Source organism: Rhincodon typus, chromosome 1 (genome assembly GCF_021869965.1).
Source record: "Rhincodon typus isolate 14 chromosome 1, sRhiTyp1.1, whole genome shotgun sequence".
Classification (NCBI taxonomy): Eukaryota; Metazoa; Chordata; class Chondrichthyes; order Orectolobiformes; family Rhincodontidae; genus Rhincodon; species Rhincodon typus.
Genome location: NC_063332.1, coordinates 67,602,153 through 67,610,277, shown reverse-complemented (window position 1 = coordinate 67,610,277; position 8,125 = coordinate 67,602,153). Strand labels below are relative to the sequence as shown.

At 42.1% G+C, this 8,125-nt stretch overlaps 1 protein-coding gene across 1 annotated transcript in view; it reads right to left on the bottom strand.

Annotated features, from left to right (window-relative positions):
* The window catches only part of LOC109919186 (plasma kallikrein-like), a 37,322-nt gene that overhangs the window by 19,706 nt on the left and 9,491 nt on the right, over positions 1-8,125 (bottom strand). The gene's annotated exons all lie outside the window — the stretch shown is intronic.

Genomic DNA, 8,125 nt, shown 5'->3' with positions numbered 1-8,125 from the left:
TCATTCTAGGCCCGAAACGTCAGCCTTCCTGCTCCTCTGATGCTGCTTGGCCTGCTGTGTTCATCCAGCTCTACACCTTGTTATCTCAGATTCTCCAGCATCTGCAGTTCCTACTATCTCTGGTTTCAGAGAAGGTCAGGGTCATGCTTGTGCACAGACCGGAGGTGTTCTGCAAAGTGATCACCCAGTCTGTGTTTAGTTTCTCCAATGTAGAGCAGGCCACACTGGGTACAGCGAATGCAATAGATCAGATTGGAGGAAGTACAGGTGAAATGCTGCTTCACCTGGAAAGACTGTTGAGGCCCTTGGAAGGTGAGCAAGGAAGAACAAAGGGGCAGGTGTTGCACCTTCTGCAGTTACACGGGAAGGGGGGAACGGTGTTAGTGGGCGAGAAATGGACTAGGGTGACCCAGAGGGAACGGTCCTTGTGAAATGCAGACAGGGGAGTGAGGGGAAGATGTGTTTGGTGGTGGCATTCTGCTGGAGTTATCCGAAATGACAAAGGATTATCCTTTGAATGCGGAGGCTGGTGGGATGAAAAGTGAGGACAAGGGGGACTCGATCACGCTGTTGTGTTGATAGGAAGGGGCAAGGGTGGAAGCACGGGTGATAGGTTGGATGCAATTGAGAGCCTTGTCAACCGCAGTGGGTGGGAAGCCACGGGTATGGAAGAAAGAAGCCATGTCAGCAGCACTGTTTTGGAAGGTGGCATCATCTGAACAGATAAAACGTAGGCGAAGGAACTGGATATCCATGATTAAAGCTCTCTTTCTATCTTTGAAAGATGCTAGATGGTAACAATGCTTTACAGGAGAATGACTTATTAGAAATTAACAGCAATATCCCTGTATAGGTTCTGCTTTCTATTCTATACAAACTGCAAATTAAAAGTGCATTAGAATCCAGGCTTACAATGACATAGATAAATAGTATTACATGCTGCAAGGCTACTAGTGCATTGCAGTTTGAGAATAATCGAAAGGCAAAAGAGTTTAAAAAGTTTCAATTCATAAAATGATTATCCCTCAGTATGTGAAAGAATATTACAAAATGAATTTTTTACTGATATTCTCATTGATCACGCTGCTCCTGATGCCATTTATTCTGCTCTGTGGCGAAGCTCTATCCAGATGCCACTTTGTGGGCGCAGAATCAATTCACCCACAATGTGGAGTTCCTCACGGCTTTGTTTTGCTTCTACATGGAATCGCCGAAGAATCGAGGACAACATCACCTTCTCCTCCATGAGTGCAAATCTTTGTCCTTCATGTTTAAAACATTAGATATAAAATTACAAAATATCAACGTGAACTACATTACTACAGTAGGCTGGATTTTCAGCTTTGAGACAGGAACAAAATTTGGGAGACTTCCCGATGACACGGTCTGGCCTGCTGCTCAGCACACTAGCACCCTGGGAGTGGGTGGGGGGTGTAAGATAAACAGCCTGCAGTTGGATCTGCTACCTTTTTAACCACAGAACAAAGCGGATTTGTAGGCAGGCCGATAGAAAGGCAAATCAGCAAAGTCTTACATTGACCTAGTTTAACGGATTAGTACAGGCCCCCTCGCCGTAACCCCCCTTCACCCCTCACAGCATCCCCCTCCCGCCAGGCTCTCAGCCAATATCGACAATAAATCCAATTTAAACGCCACTGTCTCCACCGTCAATCCACAATGAGTGGCAGTAGCCTGTAACATCTTATAAGATGAGGTGCTGCAACTCACCTAGGCTCCTTCAACAGCACCTTGCATTCCCCAACCTCCACCATCTGAAAGGACAAGGGCAACAGATCCATTCAAACATCGCCACATGCAAGCTACTCACCATCCTGACCTGGAGTTATATGCTGTTCCCTCAATATCACAGCATTAAAATTCAGAGACTCCCTTCCTAACAGTATTGTCAGTGTCTATATATGCCAAGGGCTGCCACAGCTCAAGAAGGTAGTTCACCATCACCTTCTTGAAGGCAGTTAGGGAGGAGAATAATCACTGGCCAGGCTAGAAAGCCAACAACCTGTGAAAGATTGGAGGGGGTGTGTGGTTTAAAAATCAAAGAATTAGGAAGTATTTAGAAATCTCAAATGTTTCAAAATAAGCAAACTACTTGGGGGGTGGGGGGGGGGGGGAAGAAACTCAAAAGAAAAAAAACCAAAACAAAACAAAAAAAACTGCTGGAGAACTGAAGAAAAGTCACTGGACTTGAAACATTAACTCTGCTTTCTCCTCACAGATGCTGCCAGACATGTCGGTCAGACAAGTCAAGGACAGCAGATTTCCTTCCCTAAAGGACAATGAACCAGATGGCATTTTATGACAATCAATAATAGTTACAATGAGGCTAGTTTATTTCCGTTTCAGATTTTTTTTTAAAAATTCAAATTTCACCAACTGGAGTGGTGGGATTCGAACTCACATCCCTAGAACATTAACCTGGAGTTATGGATTACTAGCCCAATGACATTACCACTGTGTCACTGCCTTCCTGCAAATCATGGGAGAGCCTGTAACTAGGGGGCGTAAGTGGAAACATTCCTACAGCATCCATCCTGTTGAAGAAAGGTTTTCCCTTGAGGCAGAGATGAGAATTTATTTCTGCTCATTACGCCCATTTGAGACTGTCTGATGGGCCCTTTTATGCAACTGCTCAAATGAGACTTACAAAATTGATATAACTTTTCTTTTTCCCACTTTAGTCATCAAATTTAAACAAAACAAAATTCTACATATAAAATATAACTTTACTTACAAAGAAGCTGACTAGTGTACACCAATGGAATTAAATAAATTATTCTGAATAGTCATTTTCATTGATCTAAAGTCACAGAATGTCTGTTAGGAATTTGGACCTCTGGTGAACACTTTTTTTGGTTATTTTAATCAATTCATTCACAGAATGTGGATCTTTCTGGCTGGCCAGCATTTATTGCCCACTACCAATTGCTCAAGGTTGCCTTCTTGAACAGTTGCAGTCTATTTTGAGTAGGCTAACCCACAATGTTGTTAGGATTTTGACTCAGCAACCCACTGAAGGAACAGCAACATATTTCTAAGTGAGGACGGTGAGTGGCTTGGAGAGGAACTTGCGGGTGGTGGTGTTCCCATGTATCTGCTGCCCTTGTCCTTCGAGATGGAAGTTGTCATGGGTTTGTAAGGGACTGTCTAGGAAACCTTGGGGAATTTCTGCAGTCCATCTTGTAAATAATACATACTGCTGCTACTGAGTGTCTACGGTGCAGGGAATAGATGTGTGGATGTGGTGCAAACCAAATGATCTGCTTGGTCCTGGGTGTTCAAGTGTTGTTGGAGCTGCGCCCATCCAAACAAGTCAGGAGTGTGATGGAATACTCCCCACTTGTGCTTGTCGACGGTAAAACAGACTTTGGGGAGTCAACGATGAGTTATTTACAGCGATATTCCTAGCCTATGACCCACGCTTGTTGCCACTGTACATGGCTAGATCAGTTCAGTTTCTGATCAATAGGAACCCCCAGGATGTTGATAGTGGGGGCTTCAATAATGCTAATGCCATTGAACGTCAAGAGGCGTTGGTTAGATTCTCTCTTGCTGGACATGGTTATTGCCTGACACTTGGCAGCCCAAGCCTGGACATTGTCCAAGTCTTGCTGCATTTAGGCATGAACTACTTCAGTATCTGAGGAGACACAAATACCGTCTATCACAACCCCAAGGAACCCCTACAGAGATGACTTCCAACAACCAAAACCATCTTCCTTTGTGCCAGGTATGACTCCATCCAGGAGAGGAATGTCCCCTGACTCTGACTGACTCTACTCTTGCCAGAGCTTCAATATTCAATGTGACCAAGTATGGCATTAAAGTCAAGGGCTGTCACACTCACCCCACCTCTAACCCATTTTTCAAATCATTATTAATAAACTTCATCAAGTTATCACTCCTTAATTCAACTAACATTTCTAATGCAAAAAGGAAGTGAAAAAGTTGTATATTAGCTGATTGTTGTGCTGGGTCATGGGAGATTTTAAGACGTGCAATTATGCAAACAAAGTTGCTGGAAACCTAAACCATAATGATACATTGGAAATAGAGCATAATTTGAAGTATAATTTGCGTCCAGTTTCCCAATCACAGCCAAAGCAGCAACTCTAACCATTTGCCTTTAAAAGATTCATGGAAGCAATACGATGATGTTAAAACCTAGCGGATTTTAATCCGCGCATAGACACCAGGATTCCAAAGCACATCAGATATACTGCCTCCGAGCAGGAAGTTGCTCATTCAGCAAAGCAGACTTACCAACGCAGTTTCGAACTCCAGCAGAAAATGGAATAAATGCATATGGATTAATTTTTCTTGAATTTTCTTGTAAAAATCGCTCTGGCCTAAATTCTTCGGGGTCTGGGAAATGTTTGGGATCTCTGTGCAGGGCATAAGGAATGATCATAGCATTGACTCCTTTTGGTACATTAAAGCCTCCTGGAAAGACAATAATACAACAATAATTAACACCTGTGGAATGTCGGAACAGCAGGAACAGTACGTACATCCATCAAACACCCACCATGGTCTAAATTGAAAACTGCAAATGGCTGGACTTCAGTTCAAACCCTGCACATTCTAACATACATGGGGTTGCTACCAGCTAACCAAAAAGGTTCACACTACCACAACCCACCAAACAGTTTATGACAATTCTGGCAGTGTAGTTCATGTCAATAGAACTTTCCAATATTTCACAGCTTTGCAACACATCAGCAATTCTTCCTAAGATCATGTCCAGTGCAAGTATCAAACCAGGTTTTCAAAAATACATAGATAAAACAATTTGGCAGCTCTTATGGTTAAATTCACGACTTTTAGCCAAATCATCAGTTGAACTCAAATATTCTCTAATAATGCAGTTGGATTATCTTAAATTAACAAATGTTGCCAAGTCAGAAATGACTCCTGCCCATTATCTCTGTGGTGTGCACTGGCAAGTTATCGAGGCATAACAGTTTCCAAGGAGAGGTCAGCACTCCAATTCATCCTGATCCTACAATAGAAAAGAAATCTGGTGTACTGTAAAATAGAAAGCCAATCAGCTTGATAGGTGCTCCTGGTGTTGGCTAATTTCATTCCCATTAACTGATAATATTGTGCCTTTAAGAGAGGTGTGTTCAGGGCTGTTTCTCTTGTAGAGAGAGGTTTTGCTGGAATATCTGCTTCAGACGTGGTGGGTAAACAGCTTTGAGCTCCCAGAGTGTGTTTTTTTTTTAAATTAGACATAAGAAGCAGAAGTGGTTGGAGTCAGGGTTTAGTTTTGCTTTCAGTTGTGGTTTGGAGTTGGCCATTGAAGCCGATAGACACAGCTGTCTCTCTCTCTCTGCTACGGCACAAGGGTTGAGTCCTCTCTCTGCTGCAAGATTGTTTCTTTCAATGTTCCTTTCTCCTGGACTGGAAGAAAGATAGCATGTAGGGAAAATCTGTGTTCCTGAATTTGCCTTTGCCAAGGGTGTGTTTATGGGATGCTGCTACAATGGAACAGTTGATGATTAGTAATTAAATAATACATTATTTTGTTAATTAATCCAAGTGATTTAAAGTTATGCCAATTTTTTTTGTTGGTTGTACTTTAACTGTATCATAGGAATAAAGTGAGTTTTACTTAAAGCCTAGCAGCGGAAAACTAAATCGAATCACATCTGGAACACAGTGCTTTACACTCGTCTTTAAATAAGATTAAAAAGTTAGGGTATAGGCTATGTCGTTGATATATTTTGAGGGGGTTTGGGCTAGTCCATAATAATTCTATCTTTTTGACATCATTCTTGTCAGGGTTTGGAAGGACTTTGCTTCAATGGAATGCTCGGAGTCACGTCTAATGTAGGACACGTCATTTATTGCCTCATTTAAATCAAACTGTCCACTTTAGAGAGATGTTCGTCATTCACACGGTGGCAGTGAATAATTAGGCAGGTACTAAACCGAGCATGATCGAAAGCAGCAGACACCCAACCCTGCCCAAATAATAAGCAGTAAGTCCCCCAGGTTTAGATATCCCTCACTATGCTCTAGACCAGCTTCAGTTCACTGGTGTTTGTTGATAAAACTAATTAATTAAAGTACAACTTACAATAAAATACAGCCAAGGAAATCAAAGCAACAGACATTTTATCAGTACTGTCCTGATCTGGTATGGTTTCACAACTTCAAAACAGTTCATTTACATTGCTAAACACAACAGACATTGGCCTTGGGGAAAGATTAGAAAAACTAACATTTGCTATTCCATCATTAAAGTCAGCATTTGGTTAGGACAAAGCAATGGCATGGAGCTTAAAAGAAAAACTGTGCATATTCTTCACTCAGCACATGGATATCACTTATAAAGTGATCTTGAGATACTACCACTCTTTTTCACTATTTTATACAGAATCAACCAATCCTACTCACTAACCACTTTGCACAGAATCCCTACAGTGTGGAAGTATGCCATTCAGCCCATCGAGTCCACACTGAACCTCCGAAAAGCATCCCACTGTGACCCATCCTATCCCTGCAAGCACGCATTTCCGATGGCTAATCCAGCTAAGCCACACATTCCTTGACACTGGGCAATTTAGCATGGCCAATCCACCTAACCTACACATCTTTGGACCGTGGGAGGAAACCGGAGGACGTGGAGGAAACCTACGCAGAGATGGGGAGAACGTGCAAACTCCACACAGATAGTTGCCCGAGGGTGGAATTGAACCCGGATCCCTGGTGCTGGGAGGCAGCAGTGCTATCAACAGAGCCACAGCGCCATTCCGCTGTCCTTGTCATGTCCCATTGGCTGCTGTGCATGAACAAATTCACCTTCAAAAGCTTTGTCCTCGTACTGAACTCTGTCTATGGTCTAACTCCACTCCATTTGAGTAAACTACCCAGCACTCCCTGCTCCTCAGCCTTTGCAATACATTTCTTCCTCACCTTGCAGAGATATGCAGACTTGAACAGTAGTTTTGCAGCTGTTCTACTGAAGAACCAAGCACTAAGTTCAGGGAGGACAGGGGTTATTAGTGAATAGAATTTTGTTAAACTATGGACAGCAGAAATTTGGATGACTTAAAGCTTAAGTAAAGAATAGTCGGCCAGCTAGGAAAAGTTGAGAAAAGCAGAGTCAGAGTCAGAGACATGTATTAATCAGAATTTCAGATGCAGGAGGATGAAATAGATTCAGAGAGGTGATGCATTGAAGGTTTAAAATTTGCAAATATTCAACTATTTTCTTCTCAGTTTTTCATGTTTTGGTAGAACTTGCAGTTCTGATGCCTTCTCTTGCTCCACAGCAACCATTCACACCAGCCATACTCAGGACATTTCTACTAATTTGTGTCAACTGACGACCAGTGTAACGTTGCAAATTTTTGTTCAATTAAAACAGAGATAAGACTCCTCAACGCATTTAAATTAAAATGCTTACAGTTATAGGAATAATTTAATTATTCCAGGCTAAGGTTTGTCTAGGGATGGAAATAAACATTTCTTACTAGTCTTCTAGTTCATGTTTGTAAACACTTAAATGGGGAACTGAATTTCCTGGGATATTTCCGAAGTTTTGACAAATCACGTAAATGGGCCTTCTACTAACTTCCTGAAGTTAAAGGGGGCACAACAGGATGCAGCCAGAGGAAATTCACTCCGCCCTTGAAACTAAAGAGTTTCACGGATAAACCACCCTCAGAAGAAATTCCTCCTCATCTTTAGTAAGGTACCACTAAATAGTATAACAAATACAGGTCAGAACGTATGGAGTCAGAAAAATAGTTGAATGGATTGCTTGCAGCCAGACAGGAGAGAAGGGATTAAAGGGCGACCAGAGAGGCAGAAGGTGAAAGTAAAGTCCCACGGAGGTTCCATTTTGTGACTACTGTGGTGCAGAATTTACATCTTTGATTTGGACTTTAGAACCAAACATTTCTAAATCTGTAAGATACCCCAAACCGATAGGGAAGTTGAGACCATGAAATGTAGGACGAGAATTAGCCCATTTTAGCCCATCGAGTCTTCTCCAGCATTTGATCATGTTTCTCAACCCCATTCTCCTGTCGTGTCCCTGTAATCCTTGATCCCCTTACGAATCAAGAACCTATCTCGGTCTTAAATACGTTCAATG